Genomic DNA, 22,834 nt, shown 5'->3' with positions numbered 1-22,834 from the left:
ATATATTTAGTTGCTTCAATGTTGGGTGCATGAATATTTACAATTGTTATATCTTCTTACTGTAGTGACCTGTTTATCATTATGTAATAACTTCTTTCATCTCTTTTTTACCATTTTTAGTTTAATGTCTATTTTGTCTGATGTAGATATCGCTACCCCTGCTTTTTGTTTTGGTTATCATTTGTTTTACATGTCTTTTTTTTTTATCCCTTCCCTCGTAGACTATGTGTGTCTGTAAAGCTAAAGTGAGTATCTTGTGGGCAGCATATCATTGGATCTTGTGATTTTTTTAATCTATTCAGCCATTCTTTGTCTTTTAAATAGAGAATTTAATCCATTTACATTTAAAGTAATTATTAATAGGTAAGGACTTACTATTGCCATTTTTAATTGCTTTCTTGTTTTGTAGATCTGTTGTTCTTTGTTTCTTATCCTGTTGCCTCTTTTGTGTTTTGATATCTTTTGGTATCAGTATGCTTTGACTTCTTTAACATGTCCTTTTGTGTAATTACTACAGTATTTTCCCTTGTATTAACCATGAGCCTGATATAAAATATCTTAAACTTATAATACCCTATTTAAACTGACAACTTAGCTTCAACAGAATTTATAAAGTTTACAATTTTACTTCTCCTCCCCCTCAGATTTTAGGTTATTGCTGAGACAGTTTATATGTTTTTATATTGTGAACCTAATGACAGTGGGACAACTGGGAAAAAAGCAGGCTCTGGCTTCATGGAGATTATAATCTAACATTTATTAAATCTAGGTCGTAAGGGAGTGTGAAGATATATTTTAATGGGAAGATTATCTTAAAGCCTATTAGAACACAGGAAGAGGGAGACAGATAAATGTGAATTAGGGAGAGTAGAAGTCTTCCAGGGATAACCTGAGATAAATCTTAATCCCCATATTGAAACCCAGGAGCTTTCCAACTCAGGAAAATTGACTGGGGCAGAGCTTCAGAACAACACCCTCACAGCATTACATCCGTCTACTGCTTGGCATCTTTACTTTCTATTCCCACAACCCTCACAAACAATAACGGTCAATCAACTAAAATGAGGCTCTCCAGGAAGAGCTGAAGAAGAATCTCCAATGGTGATATTGCTGAATCTTCTAGAGTTGAGCATGGTTTTGTTCAGCTCTTTAAAAAAGTAAAAGAAAAGCCTTAAGCATTGTGTTACCATCCTCTTAATTTACACTCTTATCCTCTGTATCATCTGTGACCCACAGCATCACACTTCAAATCTTGTCAGTGCCTTGAAGCCAGACATGGACCAACAATTCTCCTATGACTCATACCGCAGGGAAAAACACCTGGCACAACCCCTCAAGGCAGGCTATGTATGGTGAAATCTTAAACAGAGACCAGATGGTTTTTGAACACTGACTCAGCCCCCTCCACAGCTCCAAGATGCCAGCAGTAGACAGCATTCTCCAATGGATACTGAGTATCTCGAGATGTGAACTCCACCTCTATCAGACGACCCACCATTCTCTCTCCTATCTAAAGTCTTCTCCAGCCTTTTCCATTTTTCCATCCAGGGAAATCTTTCAGGTCCCAGAGGCTGAAAGCTTCACTTTTACTCATCATGCTTGCCCAGATGTATTCAGTTTCAGCCAGGGTAGAAATCATCTGTAATTGTGAACTGTATATATAATAACCTTCATAGCCACATCTGACTACTGAGCACTTGAAATGTGCAAATGAAAAACAGGCTTTTTCATTTAATTTAATTTTAATTAACTTAAATTTAAACAGTACATGGCCATGGGCTAGGTAGGGGCTACCATATTGGACAGGACAAGTCTAGCTCTGGCCGCTCGGAAACTAAGACCTGATTTCTTTCTATTTTTCCTTCTGACTTTTTCCAATTTCCCTTTGAAATAGTCTGCTGAATAATTGAAGAAGTGGGGACATTAAGTAATATTTCAAAAATATAAGTTTATCACATTTATCCCTTCGTACCCCAACAAATGGAAGTTACTCTAATCCAGCGCACAGGTACCATGTGCCCTTGAGTGTCTAAAGTTGACTTGATAAGCCTCAGTCTCTGTATTGGCCTCTCACAAGTGTCACTTCCCAGTTCTTGCAAGAGGGTCTCTCATAATAGAGATGAAGGACTTATCAGAGTCAAAGAAGGCAGAGAGAAGTTAACATCATATCCCTGACTGCACCCCTCTTTTCCTATGTGTGTGCAAGGAAGTGTTTGAACCCCATATGATTTGGTGGGGTCTCAGTGGACTAGTCTCACTATGATTGCCTGAGCTCTTGAATGGCTTGGCAGTTGATGGTTGTGTGCCCTCAAAAGTGATGCTGAAGGAACAGTGAAGACTAGAGTCTGACCTTGAAGAGGTCCATATGGCAAGAACAAAAGATGACTCAGCAGTGACCTTCATGAACCACCCGCCAGGACCAGGTAGTTTAACAGATGCCTCAGTGGATACAAATGTGGACAGATGACGGCTGAGGACCAGATGTCTCTCCTCCTTCAAGTTCCTTGGCATCACTTAACTTTCCAAGAAATATGATGGAACCAGAGAGAAAAGGGGAAGCTTAAATAGGCAGAAACTAGGTTTTAACAAACTCCAAAAGATTAGCACAAAACATTAAAATTTAGTTTTAGTTATAGGAAAATGAGTTTATACTTATTCCTCACCTAAGTTTGTAAACTATTATTTTATGATAGTGATGATACGATTATTGTGATATACAAATGTGTGTATATATACTTTTGGGGGAATATATTATACACATACACATACATATACATATACATATACATATACATAATATATTCCCCCAAAAGTACCCAGTGACAATGGACTAAAAAAAATATGGTATTTAGAATAAAGTAATTTACTGCCATAATATCCTGGGCCATTTTTAAGATTTGTCCTGTCAAATATCTTATAAAGCCACGGTAGTAAAGAGTTTGGTGTGAGTGTCACTAAAAACAGGCAAACAAAATAGAACAGAAGGCACAGAAGTAAACTGAAGAACATAAGCTAAAAGCTAAATATCGTTTAGTCGCTTAACATGTGCCAGGCACTGTGCTGTGTGGATCATCATTATTCAGTTTATCACTTAATCCCTGCAACATGATAATTGGTGGAAGAGGATGATTTCTCGAGAAACTAATGGGTGTCTTGCTACTTGTTTTCTCTACTTGCTTTAGACTCTTTGGAACAAATTCAAAAGAATGTTTTCCCTTTTCTCCACCAGGAGAATTAGCAGGACCTGTATTGCTAAATTCTAGCCAGAAGTTATAAACCAGTGACCCACGGGGCAAATCTGGCTTTCAAATGTAAAACCCATTTTGTGCTCTTTAAAAATAAAAGTTAGGGGCGCCTGGGTGGCTCAGTCAGTTAAGCATCCGACTTCGGCTCAGGGCATGATCTCACGTTTGTGAGTTCAAGTCCCACATCAGGCTCTGAGCCTGGAGTCTGCTTCGGATTCTGTGTCTCTCTCTCTCTCTCTCTCTCTCTCTGCCCCTCCCCCCCTCAAAAACAAATTAAAAAAAATTTTTTTTAAAGAAACAATAAAAAATAAGAGTTAGTTGCCAATATTTTAAAATAGGGATCTCTCACATTTAAAAAAATCCGACTTTTCGGCTTCTCTTGGGCAAAAGTGGGCATTTTTGTCCAAACAAGATTAACAACACATCTGTAGCAACTGCCCCTTTAGGCTGAGTGTGCTTTCCAGGCCACTCCCTGTCTTGGTCCACCTCTATGTTACCACCTAACTGGGCCCTGAGGTCGTTTTAATTTGTGGTTTCTTTTTTTATTAACACTTGCAATTAACAATTTTTTATTAACAATTGCAACTCGGGGCTCGAACTCATGAACCCTGAGATCACGACCTGAGTTGAAATCAAGAGTCTGGTGCTTAACTGAGCCACCCAGGTGCCCCTAATTTGTACTTTCTGATCTCCTTACCTACCAGCTTTTGTGGTTTAGGCTTTAAAGGGAATCAACAAGGAGCTCCTCGGATGGGGAGGGTATGGAAACATGGAAGCGTGGGAACCCACCCTGGCAATCGTTAGATGTAGAACACTGGAGAATGGGAGATAACAGCTTCCACGGGGCTACGAGATCCAGACAGCTCTGGGGGAGCTTATCGAAATGCCCAAACCTCCTTAGGGGATCAGGGAGAATAAGCCTCAGGGCCAGCGCGCTTGGGTGGCTCAGTTGGTTAAGCGTCCAACTCCAGATTTCGGATCTGGTCAGGATCTCAAGGTTGTGAGATGGAGCCCTCTGTGGAGCCCTCTGTGGAGCCCCCAGCTGGGCGTGGAGCCTGCACAGAAGCCTCAGGGCCTTACCAGCCTAGACAAAGTCTCAGGGTGGTGTCATCCCCAGGAGCTCCTTGCTGCTAAAGGAATCAGACTGGCCTGAGCAAACAGGAAGACAAGCTCTTACGATCCATATGAAGACATAGCAAATAGTCACTACCCGAGAGCAGCAGCAGCATTGACTCTGAGGGAAAATGGCACATTCTTCTCCAAAGGACTCCTTTACAAAGCATGTGTGAACAGCTAGCACTTGTTTACCTTCCCATGAGCTGGAAAGTGCCCACAAAGAGCAACTGATACTGAAATTCCCACTACCCTGAGTGAGTAGAGCCGGTGTGGTGGGTGGGGTAGGGCAGAAGTTGATATTTTCAAGGAGCTTCCTTGGAGGTTGTGTAAGACAGACTGGTTTGGGATCGATCGCCTGGACTAGCTGTTTACTCACTAAAGTCCCCAACAGCTCAAACATCCCATGAGCCAGAGTTCTTTTGCATAAAAAGCTGTCCATAGATAGAAGCTTGTTGCCAGGGTAAAGGTCCAAAGTGGGAATTTGCCAATATATTAGTGCCATCATCAAAAATTAAACCTTTAATTCACAAAATAGTATATACCTGATAAGCAGTGGCCTTAGATGTAGGGGGAATTGGCCATTTTGGCCACCCAGCTTGTGTTTCTCCATCCTGGTGGCTTACTTTTTAGGGCTTCATCTTCCCTCCAAAAGGCTGTAGCCTCGGAACACAGACTAAACTGCTACAGTGAGAATTTGTTTAAATGAGATAGAAGTTTGTTTCTACTTTATATCACTTTGGTTACATCTTATACAACAGAAGTTATACAACATAGAAGTTACTTCTTGCATAACATCTATAACATATAAGTTATTTCTCACTTACACATTCAAAATGGTGGCCCAGGCCTGAGTGGCAGTTCAATAGTGACGAGCACACAGGCTCTTTCCAGTTTTGTTTTGTTTGTTTTTTCTTTGCTATCCCTAGGGTACGGCCTCTGTCCACAGGCGATCTGCTTCGGGTTCATTCATGTGGTCGTTAGAAAGCCTCAGTCCCTCCTCCCGTTGGGGTTCTCCACACAACTGTTCACAACATGGCAGCTGATTTGCCCCCTGTGAGAGATCTAAAAGGGAGCCAGAGAAAGCACCCAAGATGGAAATCACAAGCTTTTACAACCTAATCACAGAAGTGGCATCCTGTTATGTCTGCCATATCCTATTTGTTAGAAGTGAGTCACTAAATGTAGCCTGCACTTCAGAGAAGCTGACACAAGGCACGAACACCAGCGGGCAGAGATCACTGGGGCCGTGTTAGAGTCTGTCCGCCGCCCTATGACCGTCATTCCCCACCTACAAACGAGCCACTGTCAGAAAAGGACAAGGAGTAAAGCTCACCTAAAAGTATGATTTTCCCTTGTTGTTGTTGGTTTTTTTTTTTTTTCACGAAATTCCCTAAAAATATTTAAGTGACTATTTTGCTTTCAAAATATCAGGCAGCAATTGTCAGGCAGAACCCACCACTGTCAATTTTTTTCTTCTTTTTTTTTTTTTTTTTTTTTTTACTGTACTGTAATTTACATTGCCCTGCTGCAACCGCTATTTTACAGGACAGTCCCAAGGATATTTTAAACGATGATAAAAAAAGATAGTTGTATCAATTTTTTGAATTGTATTAGTATTGTTATTAACAATAATAACAACCCGATGAGCAAAAAGAGGCAATGTGTCCTTTTCCCCCACTTATCTTCTTTTACTACTCTATTACGATTTCCTTAGCTGCCATTGTAGCTTTCAAAAAGCTAGTTCAATTACTGAAGTACTACCCGTTAAATTAGAAATGATGGGTTTGCCAAAGAAATCAGCTATTATTTCGAAATAAAAAGCATAGGCAGAGATGCTGCTAACCCTCCATGAATTTTCAGAAGCCTCAAACCTTTTCAAAGCCACTGTGAACAACAGAACAAAGTTGGTGCTTTTGAAATCGAACAAATTGTCAAAGGCACGAAAGTGACAACAGCTGTAAATAGCTAGGTTTTCTCAATTATCTAATAAAAGAGCTCCTGTGCAAACAAAGCAATGTTTAAGCATCTATATGCCAATTGTTCAAGTGTTACAGTTCCTGTTACTTTCTATAGCTTTCACCTGAACAAGAAAGACGAAGTCCCCTGCCTAACGAGATCTGTACACTCTCCCTGAAAGTCTACCCCTTGGGGTGGCCAAGAGGTCACGCAGGGTCAGTAAAAATTTTTTTAATTTTATTTTAATATGTAAAAGGAAAGGAAGGGGGACATATATTGGCAAGATGCCCAGATTCCTTTTACCAAACACATTATCTCATTTAATCCAAGTTTAAATGTCACTTTCTCAAAGAAAACTCCTCTGATCACCCTCTCTGAAGGATCTCCAGAGCCCCTTCCCCATTGTTCTCTGTCACAGACTCTATTCATTTCCTTCATAGCACTTAGGTGAATTTTAATTACGAATCTCTTTGTTTCTTTGGATGTGGACTTCACCAAATTGCAAGCTCCGTACTGATGGAATCTCCACTCACACCGTGAGGCATGCGGCATAGGAGCTAAGCACCAGCTCCTGGACCCAGGTAGCTTGGCTTCCATCCTAGATATGTTGGTCGCCCACTGTGTGACCCGGGCACGTTTCTAAACCTCTCTGGGCCTTACTCTTGCCATCAGTAAGATGGGGATACGAGTAGAACCCTCCACCTTTTGCTGTGAGGATCAAGCGAGCTAATGTACATGAGCACTTTGAAGCCTGCACGCAAACAGCAAAAACTGTTTAAATATTAGTCCTCAACGAACGCCCAGCTTGGGGTTCAATAAATTCAGGCTTAAGGGATAAATTCAACTCTCACAATAGTTCTGCGTAGTTTCTAAGCCTACAGATGAGTAGAGTAGCTCAAACCTCAGAAGCCAGCCTCGATCACACACTAGTAGGTGGTCCCGGGACGTGTCTGTGTAACTCCAGGCAATCTGGATTTCCCAGCCCAAATTGTCTAGTTTTGTGCTCCTCTTCATGTGTGCTTTCTTTTCATTGTTCCCAGCTTTTAGGGAAGATTTCCAGCCTTAGAGTAACTGTATTGTGGGGTGGTAAAGGAAAACTCACTTACTGATGCTTGAGCCTTAGTGAAAACCAAGAGAGTGGCACCCCCTGCTGGAGGCCTGCAATGGGCTTCCAAGGTGAGGGTTCCTGGAGGCAAAAGTTGGGGTGACAGAATCCAGGCACTTTTCCTCAGTTTGAAGATCTGCCTTCATGGCCAGTTTGGAGGAAGGGGCCATTGATTAAGGACGCAGCAGTTTCATTTCAATATTTTTGCCAGTTTTCACAAGTGCTGGTAGGCACTAAATATCCTCATTTTACAGAAGAGGTATTGTGGAGAGGTTGAGTAGCTGCCCCCTTTCCCCACCCCACCCCCATCACAAATGTGGAGCAGGACTGTGAAACAAACTGATGGCCCATTTGATTCCAGGTTATTTACTATCTCTGAGTTTAGCTACCTAATCTGGAAAAGAGAAGCAATAATAACTACCTCATTTGTTGTTGTGGAATTTAAGGTCTGTACATGGGAAGTGCCTAGCACATGACCGTAACGTGCCAATGGGGGGGTAGTGTTAGCATCTCATCAGTGTATGCACTGATTCTTAAAGGTAAGGTGAGTTGCCCAGATCGACAAGAAAAAGGCAAGCAAGGGGTCATTTTTACAGAAGATATGGCCTGTGATGGCACGGAACAGGAGGCTTGTTTGAGTAACACGGCTGAAAGAGAGGAGGTAGCAAAGGCTGGAATTACCCTGAAAAAAATATTTTTTTAAGTGGAAGAGACATAGGCAGATTTACATTTAAAAATATTATCCTGGAGCATTGAGTTCCAAGGGTTGCCTGAGAGGAGATGATTACAAAGGCGAGGGACAATGCATGTGCATGGTAAACACCTGAATTGTAGCTGGGCTTACAAATCGAGAGAAGGGACACAATATAAAATTGGGGGGAGCGGACTTGATAGGGTTTGACTGTGCTTTGAGGGAGATTAAAAGGAGAGAAGGCTAGGGTCCTGTCTGGCTAGCATGGATGACCAAGCAGATGGACCAGCCGTTAACAGAGATACGATAGAAGGAGAACCGGGTTTCCGAGGTGAGCAGAAAAGGAAGAATTTTATCAAGGAATGCAAAGCCCATCGAGGGAAGACTTAGCCAGCTAAATACTATAGGACAACACTCCAAAACTTGGACCAACATACTTGTTCTTGCATTCGTACCAAAATAACCTGACTCTGTGCTTTTCCAGAGCAAGACTACTGTACCCTGGTCCCTGGGCACAGTGCCTGGCCCCCAGTATCCCATATGGGTGCTACGTTCTCAAATAGGTGCTGTTTCTTCATTTGAGCACCAGACGAGCAAGGTGGCTTGTGTTTAGGGACATGATGTGAGAACAGTGTGTATGTTTTAACACTAGAATCAAATTCAGCGTCGAGAAGTACTCATAGCATGAGAGATACCAGGACACGAGGTGCGAGCTCACTCCCACTCAGGGCGTACCCACGTTGAGCCAAAAGCAGGCAGAATGTGCAGTCCATTCAGGTTGATATTTTTCTCCTCTATTTCTCCCTTTTTTAATTTGCTGGGTGAATACAGTCGGATTCACATAAGTTAAACATATGATGTGAGTCCTCGATAGAGGTCCAATTGGTCTTTAATGGGCAAACTAAGCTTCAACTGCTTTCCCAAATTTGCCCCAATTGGAAGGTAATGCTGTGTGTAAACTGAGAAAATGGAGCCCTACATGCCAACGGGCTTCAGAGTTCCTTGTTTGCCTGCTCCTTGCAGGAATTTTGAGAGTGCAGTATCCTAACCATTACACCACCAGGGAGACTTCCTTGACAAATTTTGAAAAGCTACATGCTCCCTTGCTTATTTTTTTAAATATTTTTAATGTCTATTTATCTTTGAGAGAGACAGAGCATGAGTCAGGGAGGGGCAGAGACAGAGAGGAAGACACAGAATCCAAAACAGGCTCCAGGCTCTGAGCTGTCAGCACAGAGCCCAACGTGAGGCTCGAACTCAGGAACGGTGAGATCATGACCTGAGCCAAAGTCAGACACTCAACCGACTGAGCCACCCAGGTGCCCAGACTCTTGCTTATTTTTAAGTTATTATTAAAAATTTTTCATCATCATTTAAATAGTGCAAAATATTATTTCCAGCATAGTGTAAATAATGATTATTTTAAATAAAGCTATAGGATCATTTTTTTTAATATATCCAATGGAACTATATGATTTTGATACTCATCCACTTCTAAAATATACATGAGAAAGCTTGTCTTTAACAGTGAAAATTTTCTATTGTTTTTTCCTTATATGCTTATTTCCATTCCACAGCCTTGATGGAATTTTATCCTAACGTAATATATTTTACCCTTAATGATATTTTTATTCTTCTATCATAAGAATAGTGAAAGAAGTATGTCAACTGAAATTAAACTTAATTATTTTCTGTGACTATATAGTTCTAAGTGTTAAAGATATTTTTCTTTCAGAATAAAACCAAATATTATGATCATAATTAATCAAAACATAAAATGCATTGAATATGTCAATTGAAATATTATTAAGCACAACAAGTTTCTGTCCATTTCCCGTTGCCACCATAACAACTTACTACAACTTTACCAGCTTGAAACAACACGTTAGCTACCTCACTGCTCTGTGGGTCAAAACCGGGTATTGTGTGGCTCCGTTGGTCCCACTGCTCAAAATCTCACAGGGTAGAAATTAAGGAATCAGCAAGGCTGCATTCGCTTCTGGAAGCTCTCGGGGAGAATCCATTTCCAGGCTCATTCAGAGTGTTGGCAGAATTCAGGTCTATCCAGCTGTAGAGTTGAGGTCTTGCGTCCTTTCTGGCTGTCAGCTAAAAACCACCCCTAGCTTCTAGCGGCTTCTCTCTGGTCCTGGCAGGTAGCTACCTGTCTCAGAAATAGCAACTGTGTAATACATCCTTCTCTCTCCCTACATCTCTTCTGCTTCCTCCTCTGCCACATCTCTGAGTCTACCTTCCTCTTCTGCTTTTAAGGGTTCATGTGATTATATTGGGTCCACCGGCTAATCCAGGAGAATCTTTTTTACTTTAAGGTCTATGATTAGTAAATTTAATTCCTCAAAGTCCCTTCAGAGAGTACCTAGGTTAGTGCCTGATTAACTAACCAGGGGTCAGGAATCTTAGGGGCTCATTTTAAGAATACCGTCTACCACGGTCACTTCTCGTTAGCCCAACATCTAGCCGGATGCATGCGGCTGTTGTACTTTGTCAATTAGCCCATGTGTTTGTGGATCAATATCACTCGCCAGTAGGATGAGATACATTTGACAAAAATTATATTTCTATTTTTCATTTTCAAATATGCAAGTGCTAAGCAACTTTGTCCATATGAATAAGTAAGTGGAAATGGAAGGAATTTTGTCATAGCAATGTAACTGAATTCTTTAAACTCCTAAGTTATTCTCCAAAAATATCATGAAGTGACATATCATTTGAAGTCCTTTTTTTTTTAATGATCCATCAACCAAAAAGCCACTGAGGCTCTCCTTCAATTCTGTGGGAAACAGAGAATTGAAAACCATCTGTCTTGCAGTAGGACTCTTTCCTCAATCATCCTTATTCTCAATTTCTGGGACTTACACCAAAAAGTATTTACAAGACTTACTGAATGACTTGGCCAGGCCTATTACTCTTTCATGTATAAATATAATGGAAATGACTTTTGGCACAAATAATTTTGGGGAGAAAGAAGTGTTTTATTCCCCAGCTGTGTCTTACTATGTAAACAATATTTTTAAATGTAAGCACCCAAGTTCCAGAGATTGGAATGGTCTCTCCAAATAACCAAAAATCTACCTAGACGTAGCAAAGAGCAAAGCTTCTTTTATTACACAATAAATCCCAAGAAAAGATTCAGAAGTGGTTTAATCATAAAAAAAATATAAGTTAACCTACCATAAGAAGTGTTTTTTTTCTCAGATCAGCAACTATACCAATGATAAACAGACGTTTTCAACACACCTCAAAACTAAACAAAAAGAATATCTAGTCAAACGAGCTGACAAGTTATTTCAAAAGCAATGTAAGCCTAATAGAGAATAACTGGCTAAACAGAGACAGACTGTTAGGAATTAGATGGGGTCTGTGTGATATAACCCAGCCTTCTCATTGCATCCTGAGAGGTCACACAGCTAGAACCAAAGCCAGGATTCTTCCCTTAGCTTACTTGTCACTGTCTCAAAAATATCCCTGTACCAGCTATCAATGTATTACCTGCCTTATTTGCAAAATCACCCTGCATTGCCTGCTTAGCAAAAATTGATACAGAGCCTTTAAGTAGTTTTTCTCTGCCAAGTGGCATGTAGGCTTTGCCAGTAGATGGCACTGGGGGCAATTACAGGAAGAAGGGGTTTTCTTTCCCAGTTTAGATGTGCTTTCTCAGAAGGCTCCTAAATCCCGGGCGACTTCTCCCACACCCAAGTCCTGTGGTGCCTGCAGCATCTTCAGAGAAAACTCATACAGAACTCACAGCTTTTCCTGTGGCTGGCTCCTGAGTACCCAGCAGCGAGCAGCTCCCCTTGGCCCTCTTTCTGCAGAAGGTTCTGTAGCCAAGTGCCTACAATCACATACTTCTCTATCGAAAAGTTTCCCTGGTATCATAGAGAATAGATTTCTAGCAAGATCCAGAGGGTGTGTTTCCAGCAACTTCTACTAGAGGAACACCAACAGTGAGTTTTCTGCCAATCACCGAACCACAGCCACGCTTTCTCCAGTAAGGACTAAATATCTACCTGGGGGTCAGGGAGAAGGCTCTTCCCTGGGCACCCAACCTCAGCCCTAGGAGTCGTGGCTGCTCCTTACACCTGCCATTTCTGTATTCTTTGAAGTTCTCTTTACTTCTTATTAGCCAGTCCTTTGTAACTCCAATTCCCTGTTATAATTAACATCTATGATTAATTCTTTACACTTATCCAGTTCAAATTCCTATGTGGTTTCCCTCTCCTGATTGGACCCTGATATAACCCTAAGATCAGACAACTTCAGAAGAACTTCCCTCCACTCAGCTAAGATAGGTATGTCTCTTTAAGATTCACAGAGAGGAAAGTTTTTAAAATATGTTACACTTTTCTCTTTTCAACAGATCGCATTGTCTGAGACAAATTAATATTATTTTTAGCAAATTCCCTTATTATACAGGATGAATAATCCCAATCCATTTAACCTTTCCTCACAAGCTCTCATTCAATTCATTCAGCACTTTTCATTGGTCTTTTGGGATCTTCTAGACGTGAAGAGGGATTCTGTAATCTCAGACAGACTTCCAGACATGCTGCTGTGCACTTCTGTTATAATAGTTACATGTTCACAAATTATAAAAAGTGAGAAACATGCTGATGCAAAGGCAAAATTATTTTAACGAGTAGAAAATGCACTCTTTCCTTTCATCTTTCTTTATTAAAAATGGAAGTGTGGAAAGCAGAGGAGAAAAGACTACAAAATGTTGAGCAACGTAATCAGAACTAGAAAAGAAGCTGGTAACACTTCGGTAATAAAATGACAACGTGTAAGTGAAAATAAGGGACCTATTGAGCTTTTCCATCTAAATTCAGATTTTTAAAAAAGACTTCTTGCTGCCCTTGGAATTATCTGAAACCTTAAAATATAGAACCCATCCTTTCAATTAATCCTGCTTTTGCTATTGTCTTCTGAAACAAGCCCAGAGATTTTTCCAGTACTTCAAGGTCATATTCTATGGCCAGCGCAATAGAATTCTGCAGCCAGTATAAGTCGATTCGGCAGCTGTAATAACGGCAAGCCATCTACAGCTCTACAGTTAGTGTGCGAATGAGAGAAAGCAAAGGTCTAGCATTAGATGAAAGATCTTAAGTTCTGTACTTGATGAGATCTGATTCGTTCATTCCTTCATCAAATAGTTATTGAGTGTCTGGGGGTACAGACAAGAGCTTGAATACTAAGACTGGACTCCTCCTTATTCCTTCGGTCTACGAACTCCCTTTTGGATTCACTTGCCTCCCTGAAAGCCAAGACCAGCCAGTCATTTACTTCCTCAGGTCCCACTTTCAGGCTACTAAGCACTGTGACTGTCTCAATGTTTTGGGTGGCCCTCCCGCCCAAACCCATTGCTATGCCAGCAGTTCACAGAGAATGACCCCGTACAGTTCTGTGGAAACTTGAAGCCATACGGTATTCAGCTCTTCAGTTTCCTTTCTTTTCTCGTCAGCGTTTATTCTGACTTGTTCCCCTAATTCTCTGAACTTGATCCTTCAGATCTAATCAATGACACCTACAAGAGAATGTTGCTAACATCTTTTAAGTCAATGCTGTGCATCCATCTCTAAGCTTTCCCCCTGCCGCAAGCCCTCATCAGCTCTCATTGGAACCAAGGCAACATTATGGATTGGTATCAGCTTGCGTTGATCAGTGTTCTTCGTTCCAAGTTACAGAATCTCCATTGACTGAGCAGCTCACAGAATCTCCAGAAGGGCCAGAGATCCAGACTGAGCTGTGCACCCAGGATCAACACCCAACATACACCAGGGCTGTTCTAGTAAAAGCACCAGTGCCACCACCTGGCACCTGGCAGGATTGAGGCCGAGAGCCAGGGACTCCACGATCGCTACTTCCAAAGAGCCAGCTATGTCTGTTTCCTTACCTGTCACAAGACTGGTTTCCCTACACTTAGCCAGCAACTCAGTATTGCTCAGATCCAAATTCGAGTGTCTCGCAGTCACCTCTGAATAGTGGAACCAAGTTCACATGGCTGTACTGTAGCTTCAGGAGAGCCTAGGAAGGTGGAGTAGAGTTGAAATTTTGAAAGGTAAAGTGTACAATGTGGGAAATTGCCAAAACTTAAGAGAGAATTCAAACATTGGGGCTGCCACAGAAGCAAAGGACCACCAAATACTACTTTGCAATCCATATTTTAATACGAACTATAATTACTTTATTCCTTTTTTAAAAAATAACCTCATGTTTCCCTATCACCTAAAGATTAAGTATAAGCTGAAAATACAGCATATAAACCCCTTGTATGCCTTCATCTTCCTCCCCTCTATTCATCCTGCTATTACTTCTATTTCTAGAAAACTAAAGCTCTGAAGCCTTTTTCTGAAAAACACATGACACTTGTGTGCCTGACTTTCTGCCCTTCTGTGTGCTTTTCCCTCTTGTCTGGGGTGTCCTTCCCTTTTCTGCCTTCGGATCCCTGCTCAGAGCCCATATTACATGCCAATCCATGGGCTACGCACTAGAAAAATAAAAACCATGAAGGGAACTCCCATCTCAAGGGATTTAGCATGTGTTGCAGATTAAATGTTTGTGTCTCCCTCAAAATTCAAATGTTAAACCCTGATCCCCAACGTGATGGTATTTGGAGGCAGGGCCTCTCAGTTGTGATTAGGTCATGCATGTAGAGCCCTCGTGAATGGGGTTAGTGCCCTTATAAAAGAGTCTCCAGAGAGCTCCCTTGCCTCCTTTGCCATGTGAGGGCACAGGGAGAAGATGGTCATCTGTGAACCAGGAAATTATTCCTTCATCAACACCAAATCAGCAGGTGCCTTGATACTGAACTGCTAGCCTCCAGAGCCACGAGAAATAAATTTCTGTTGTTTACAAGCCACCCATCCATGGTACTTTTGTTGGAGGAGCTTGAATAGACTAAGACACATGGTGAGAGAGATATGTAAACAAATAGGATGAAAACACAGAGCAATACTGCTGGATGTTCTGGTAGTTTTCTGCCAAGAGAAGTATGTTGCCCCAGAGGATCTGGTTAATCACTTCAATTTGGGTGGTCAGGATAAAGCTTGTCAGGAAAGGCGTGGCAAAACAACATTTTCAAATATTAATATGTGGGGATGTTTTGCACCCTAATATTTCCCTTGCACCCTTTTCCCGTCCAAGAAATACCTCATAATCGTTATGGCTCTGTTATTCAAAAGCCTAAGCTTCAAGGACTGAGGTCACAAACCTGCGATCCACGGGGTGTATAACGCCTACAAACATAATTTGTTTGGTTCCAACAATATTTTTATAAATTTAAAATTGGTTGCCAACATAAACAAACTTGGCAATTTTACATAAGGCTTTAAATTTCCAGTTTCCGGTCACCTGGGTGGTTCAGTTGGTTAAGCAGCCAAGTCTCAGTTTCAGCTCAGGTCACGATCTCACGGTTTGTGGATCAGGTCCTTTATAGGGAAGTACAGAGCCTGCTTGGAATTCTCTCTCTCCCTCTCTCTCTGCCCCTCCCCCACTCACGTGCTCGAGTTCTCTCAGAAGAAACATTTCAAAAAATAATTGGAGAGGCTGCCCAGAGCCTGATCGTGGAGGATACGCTACACAATGGAGTTTATCCTGCAGGCAAGGAAAATAATTGAACAGAACTCTACATGTTGAGCAAGCTGGCGTAGATGGAGAAGAAATAATAAGTTCAATTTTAGACATGCTGACTTTGAGATATCTCCGGAACATCCAAGTGGTAATGTAGACAAAATAATCTGGGACTTGGGAGAGGAATCTGGGTTATCAATACATACGTGAGCATCATCGACCTATGAATGGTCATCAAAGCCATAGGGGTGTATGGAATCATCTAAGGAACATGTCAAGTGGCAGAAAGTGGGAGCGCACCTCGAGGAAAACCTACACTTATGTGATAGCCAGAGAAAGAGGACCCTGTAAAAGAGATTAAAAAGAAACTTCTACAGAAGAAGGAGGAATTATGAGAAGGCATCATCATGGAAAACAAGGGACAAGAGGTTTTCAGAAAGTGACCAAAAATCACAAGTACAGAAGAAAGATCAAATAAGAGGAAAATTCACGTGTACGTGTGTATATTGGGTTTGGCGACATGAATGCAGGCATTTTCACGACAAGGTCAATTTCAGTGGAGAGTAGGCTAGACAGCATATTGTGAGCCGGGGAGGAGGTGGGAAGTGAGGAGGCGGATGCTGTGTGTGCAGATAATACCAAGGAAATTTAGCTATGGAGGGAGGAAGGAAACGGGGCTATAGCTGGGAAGAACTTGGGGGTCAAAAAGTGGGATTTTTAAGATGGGCAGAACTAAGTCTGCTGAAAGGAGTCAGGGAGAGAAAAGTTTGGAAATGAAAAAGAAGACTTCTTTCTTTGATTTCATCAAATAAACCTTTCTATAACACTTATTATGTGCCACCCTTCCTGTAATCACTTTACCAATATTACCTTATTTAGCCCTCATAACAACAAAGTGCAATAAGTACTATTATTATCCCAATTTCCAGTTGGGTAAACCGAGGCACAGGAAGGTAAGAGGTTGGTCCAAGATCATACAAGTACTAAGTGTCAATGCTGGGATCTAGTGCCAGGCGATGTCTCCAGAGCTCATGCCCTCCCACTGTTCCACGCCATTTCTTGAGAGAGACGGGAATAATCAGGCTCTCTTCTGGGGAGGCAGGTAGGGGTGCAGGTGAGGGATAAGCATTTAAGAAGAAGCACCCTTGTCCCGTGTAACAAGAGGTAAAGAAGGGGTGGGAAAAACACAGGTTATGATCATGAAATTTTCATCTAATGACTTCTATTCCTTTTTCTTTAAAGTAGAAGATAATGCTGTTTACCGAGAGGAAAGTGGAGGCAGGAGCCTATACCTTTGGGAAGAGTAGAAAGTGGTTAGCCGTTGTGAACAAAAGGGAGACAGCTGGCTGGAGCAACAGATAGGGTTGGCTGGCTGTGTTGAAAAAGCAGCTGGGTTGATAACCATGAATATATATGGTGGTTGCAATCAAAGTGAGCTACATTGTCTGCAGAGCCAAGAGCAAAATGAAAGCGAGAGGCCCTTTGTTCAAAAAGCTTAGAAAACAACAACTGAAGATACTAAAGACAACTTATTTCCTTTCTTCCACAGTCTGTCTCCCTCTTGGCCAGTCGTGGTGTTTTTATTTATTACTGGGCAAGGGATACTCTTCCGTGGAAGAGTACAGAATCCCTTGGGGCCCAGGCACCCCATCCCATGACTTGAGGCACGTGCGTCTGTGACCCACCGACGACCTCTCACCAGCCTCCAGACCAACACCCCTTCCCACAGGCCCATCCTGACCTATTGCAGACTGATGACCTCCAAGAGGTTCAGCCTCCACTCAGAATGTTCCTGGTACCTGGATGGAGGCTCACACCCACCCAATCACTTGCCAAATATGTTGTGGCGCTGCTAGCCTAGGGCAAGGACAGCCATGACATGGCCACACAGGACACAGCCAAGACGAAACATTTACCAAACCTCTGGGGACAGAGGACTGGCGTGGAGGCCAGGCAGGACCGGGGACACCTGAGGTGGGGAGTGTGCAGCCCCGAGTCCCCCCAGGAGGCAGGAAGGCTGAGAAGGCAACACACCTAAACCCAGGTTCCGAATCCCTGACACAACAAGGTGCAGAAGGGTGGATTTAGCATGTTTCTATTATTTTCTTTCTTCAGATGGATAATGGGGGTGGAGGGAGAGGGGACATATATGCTTGCCAACACACAGAATATTTCTGGAAGAATGAGATCTTCCTAATATAGCTGCCTCTGGTGTGTGGGACTAGGAGACCAGAGATATAGAATGAGAGGAAAAATTAGTTGTTATTTATCCCCCCCCCGTATTGTTAAAATCTCTTTAATTAAAAAATAGAGGGGCACCTGGGTGGCCCAGTCGGTTAAGCATCTGACTTGATTACCACTCAGATGATGATTTCACAGTTTGTGAGATCGAGCCCTGCATGAGACTCTGAGCTGACAGGGAGGAGCCTGCTTGGGGTTCTCTCTCTCCTCTCTCTCTGGCCCACCCCCTCTCGTGCATGTACACGCACACATGCACTCTCTCTTCCTCTCTCTCAAAATAAATAAATGAACATTCTTAAAATACAAATCTATCAATAAATATAAAACTAGTGGGGCACCTGGGTGGCTCAGTCAGTTGAGCGTTGGACTCTTGATCGAGGATCAGGCCCCACTGAGTGTGGAGCCTGCTTGGGATTTTCTCTCTCTCTCTCTCTCTCTCTCTCTCTCTCTCTCTCTCTCTCCCCCCTCCCCCTCTCCTCTGTTTGCACTCTCTCTCTAAAATAAATTTTTTTAATTAAAAATATAAAACTAGCCCCTGAAAAAGGAAAAAGCGTGAGTGAAGGGGAGGTGAGAAAATAAAGTCAACAACTCTCCGTGGATTTGCTCTGATGGGAAGAGGGTGCTTATGGGAAGCACCTCAGAGCAGAGCATGACAGAGACTCCATCAGGACGGATGCCCACATTTCTAACCAACAATGAAGGGCTACGCTGCGACGGAGGCTAAACAGCTAGATGAAGGTGAGTTGGAATGGCAGGGCAATATATGGGAATCACCAAGGGGGATGGGGTGGCATCAGGAGTACAGTGAATAATTTAGTCCTGAAAAAAAGACCTAAGTCTGCTGAAACTGGAGGAAGAGACATGCACACAAATGTAGGTTGATGTGGGAGAAATCAACGCCTAATTGCATCATGTGTTCTGTGAGTGCGGTGACAGGGGCATCTTCTGAGAGATGAGTGGGAGGGAGAGAGTTGCCTATGTACAGACATTTAGAAAAGATTTGAGGGGCGCCTGGGTGGCTCAGGCAGCTGAACAGCCGATTCTTGATTTCAGCTCAGGTCATGATCTCACAATCCGTAAGTTCGAGCCCCGCCTCAGGCTCTGTGCTCACATGAGCTCCGTGCTCCGTGCTCAGTGTGGAGCTCACTATGGATCCTCTGTCTCCCTCTCTCTGCCCCTCTGCTCTCATGCACTCTTTCTCTCTCTCTCTGTCTCTCTCTCTGAAAAATAAATAAACGTTTAAAAAAAAGGAGATTTGAAAGAAACACATCGAATAGCTAACACAGGTGGACTTGAAGGGTATTTTAATTGCTGCTTTGTACTACATTTTCTAAGTTCTCTAAGAAATCTATTCTTTACGTTTTTAAATAGTATTACCCTGACGGCAGGTAAAGACCTGTAGCAGACATGTGAAAGTGATGACACGGGTCTCACTCAGACCCTCATTTCACATCCAACTTGCCAACTCATCCTAGAACACGGGGCTGGTCCTGGAAGCCAGAGGGCCGGTGAGGACACATGTATGGTCTTCACCCTGCTCCAGAGCCTACTTCTGCTCCAGGCTACCTCTGGATTCTGGGCAGAGGATCTTCAGAAGAAAACCCACAAACCCACTGGAAGTATTTGGTTGGTTGGGGCCTCACCCCAGTCTGAACAATGCCTCTGGCTACATATCAAAGCAGCCTTTCAGGAGAAGGGCTGTTGGCTTCTGTGCTCAGACCAAAAACTTGTGCTGCCTCCAGGGATATGCAGACCCCTGACCCTAGACTCCTTCCTCCAGGCTGGCCTTCTCAGAAGAAATCCTAGGCTCCAAAAACAAATTACTGAAAATTTAACAACCGATTTTTCAATAATAACATACACATAGACAAGCCCAAGCCCAGACACGACGTAGTTTCCTGAGCCACTTGAAAAAGTGGAGATTATTAAAGTAGAGAAAAGGTGGAAAATAAGCCTATAAATTCTCTTCTGGAAACTCAGATGGTAGCTAATCTGATTTTGCTAATCTGTCTCAAGTATCTACTTGCAAAGTTACTTTCCTCCTCAACAGTGATCACTTCAAATTCACTCTACTGTATTTTTACCATAACATCACCTTTTATTCTCAGACAGTTTTGATAAACCTTAATCCATGATTAGTTTCAACAGTGAAGAAAACCCCTTTAATGAGGCAACCTTCTGGAACATTCCCAAAAGCGATTGCAGTTTACAATATACTAATAATAAAGGAGTCGTTGTTGAAGAGGAAATTTCTGATCTAAAATTCTTGGAGATTCTGTCCAATTTTCAGATCTCTTAGAAACGTTAGAAAAGAATTGAAAAGTGAAAGATTTCTCCAGGGTCATGTCATCTCATGCTTTCTTTGTGGAGTCTTAAAACAGTTATGGAAAAATTTGGATTGTAGTGTTTCTCTTTGAAATTGGCAGTGAAAAATTAGTAGTTATGCAATTTAAACAAAAAATAGCTTTAAAACTTATAGGCCCTTCCGAAGCTGATTGAATTTGAAGAAAAATGTGTATCTTTTTATTACCTCTGAACTCCACGAAACTGAACCGAGTGAATGCCTATATTGAACCAAGAATAGCAGTCTATTTAAACTATATGAAATAGTGCTGATTTTCATGGCTCTTAACTAAAAATTCATTTCCCTCACTCTTAAGCCTAAATCACATTCAATTCTATTACTCTCTGGGATGAATGTGACTTGAAGACTTTCATAATCTAACTTTTACCGATGACCTATACGCTCTAAAAAGCTGAGCTGCCTTTTCCCCAAGAGAAATGGCAGTGGGGTTAATCCAGCTTATTTGAACAAGGTTGCCAGCTCCCAACCCCCATCCAAGTTGGCTTAATACAAACCACTGGTATAAGTGTTATTCTTAGAATCTTTGAACTGGGTGAGTCTTTAGAGATCCATCTAGTACAATGTTCAATGTTCATCTGCTTCCTGAATTTCGCGCACTTGAAAATGAATAGTTCTTTTTCCAAATGTACCACAGGGACAAAAAATAACCTCAGAGAACCAGAAGTATGTGATTGGATGTGTATGAATAGCAAGTATTTTCTGTATCTAGCATGTAGATGGAAAGAAACCACGTGGGTTTTTTTTTTTTTTGGTCCAATTGTAAAGGGCATGTTCACAGTCGATTATTGAATTTTAAATACCACATTGTGACCCAAGTCAAATAAATCAGTGTTTCTTACAGAAGTACTGTTTGCCCCCAAATGTATCAAGTAGTACCCTATAGTCCATATAGTCCAACATAAGAAATACACAAATTGATGAGACTTCACTCTGATATTTCTCCCAAAAAGTAATTCAAAAAAAAAAAAAAAAAAAAAAACAATATCTTCTGGACCTGGAGAAAAAAAAAAAAAGAATATCACTCTCCTTTCTTAGAGGAAAAATGATGGATTTCAAATAATGTTTGTGTTATAGTAATTTTTCCCTTTTTAATCTTTTAAATGACAAATATTAGAGGAGCTCTAAATGCTCAAGAGAGAATCTCAAGAGATCATATTCCAAAATCATTAACAGTTTGGACACAGTTGGTCACCCTCTTCCCTAAAACCATGTCTTCACTTGCCCTCCGGACGCTACTTGTCCCTGCTCCCCGGGGTGGGCCCATCACACAGATTTGTACTAATCCTTCTTCATCTTCTCAGCTTCTTAACACTGAAGTTCCTCGGGACTCTCCTGCGCTGATTCTCATCTCTGTTTGTGCCCCCAATGATCCCATTCAAGCGCATGGCTTTGAACGACATCTATTCACCGGGGACTCCACATTCATATCTGTAACCCTGGACTCTGACTCACGAATCTAACTTCCAACTTGATATTTCCATTTGAATATCTGATAGACATCTCAAATTTGACATACACAGAACTGACCTCAAAACCTTCTCTTCTGGAGTCATCCTCCACCTCTATTATTGGCAATTCCATTCTTCCAGATAAAAGAAAAGACCTTCGGATTGACTCCAACTCCTCTCTTTTTCTAATACTCCACATCCATTCTGTCTGCAAATTCTGTTCTCCTTCTCAATAAACACAGAATTCAACCATGCTTCACCACATCCATCGCTCCCATCCTGATCCAAGCTACCAAGCCTTCTGCCCGGACTATTGCAGTATCTTCCAAACTAGTCTCTCTGCCCCTACCTATTTTCAACACTGCAAGCCAAATGCTCCTTTTAATCTTATCTAGTCCTGCTAATCTGTGTCTTGGGTATCGAGCTGTAAATTTCCTATCCTACTCCAAGACTGAATACTGCAAACTTAAGTCAGATCATTAAGCCAGTGACTTCTCAGCTCACTCAGACTAAGCCATACCTTACAATGGTCCATAAGACCTCACATGATCTGCCTGTACGTGTGTGTGCACACATGCCCATACAAATCCACACACACTCACACACTCATACACACACCCCATTACTTCTCTGATCTTATCTCCTACTGCTCTCCTTCTTTCTTATACCACTCTTATCTCTACTGGCCGCTTGACTGAGTCTCAAACATTCAAGCTTGCTCCTCTTACATGAGTCTTTTCACTAACTGTTCCTTCTGCTCTTTCCCCAAATTGACAAGATGCACTCCCTCACTTCCTCTGCTCAAAATATGCTTTCTTTTTTTTTCTTCTCATCACTTATCAGTTTGAAATATATTTTGTAAGTTGCATAGTCAGTTTGTTTATGTTCCTTCTTACCCACTAGAACACAAGCCCCACCAGGACAGGGATTACCTGCTTTGCTTGCTAGTATATCTGTAGTTCCAAAGACAGTACTTGGAAGTGCTCAGTAAATGATTGTTGAGTGAATTCAAACATGTGCTTTAAGCAGCTGACAAGATATTACACAACTTTTCCTGCAGTTTTGTTTTCTTAAAAGAAGATA

Source organism: Neofelis nebulosa, chromosome 14, assembly GCF_028018385.1.
Source record: "Neofelis nebulosa isolate mNeoNeb1 chromosome 14, mNeoNeb1.pri, whole genome shotgun sequence".
Classification (NCBI taxonomy): Eukaryota; Metazoa; Chordata; class Mammalia; order Carnivora; family Felidae; genus Neofelis; species Neofelis nebulosa.
Note: the sequence above shows the minus strand (reverse complement) of the source record.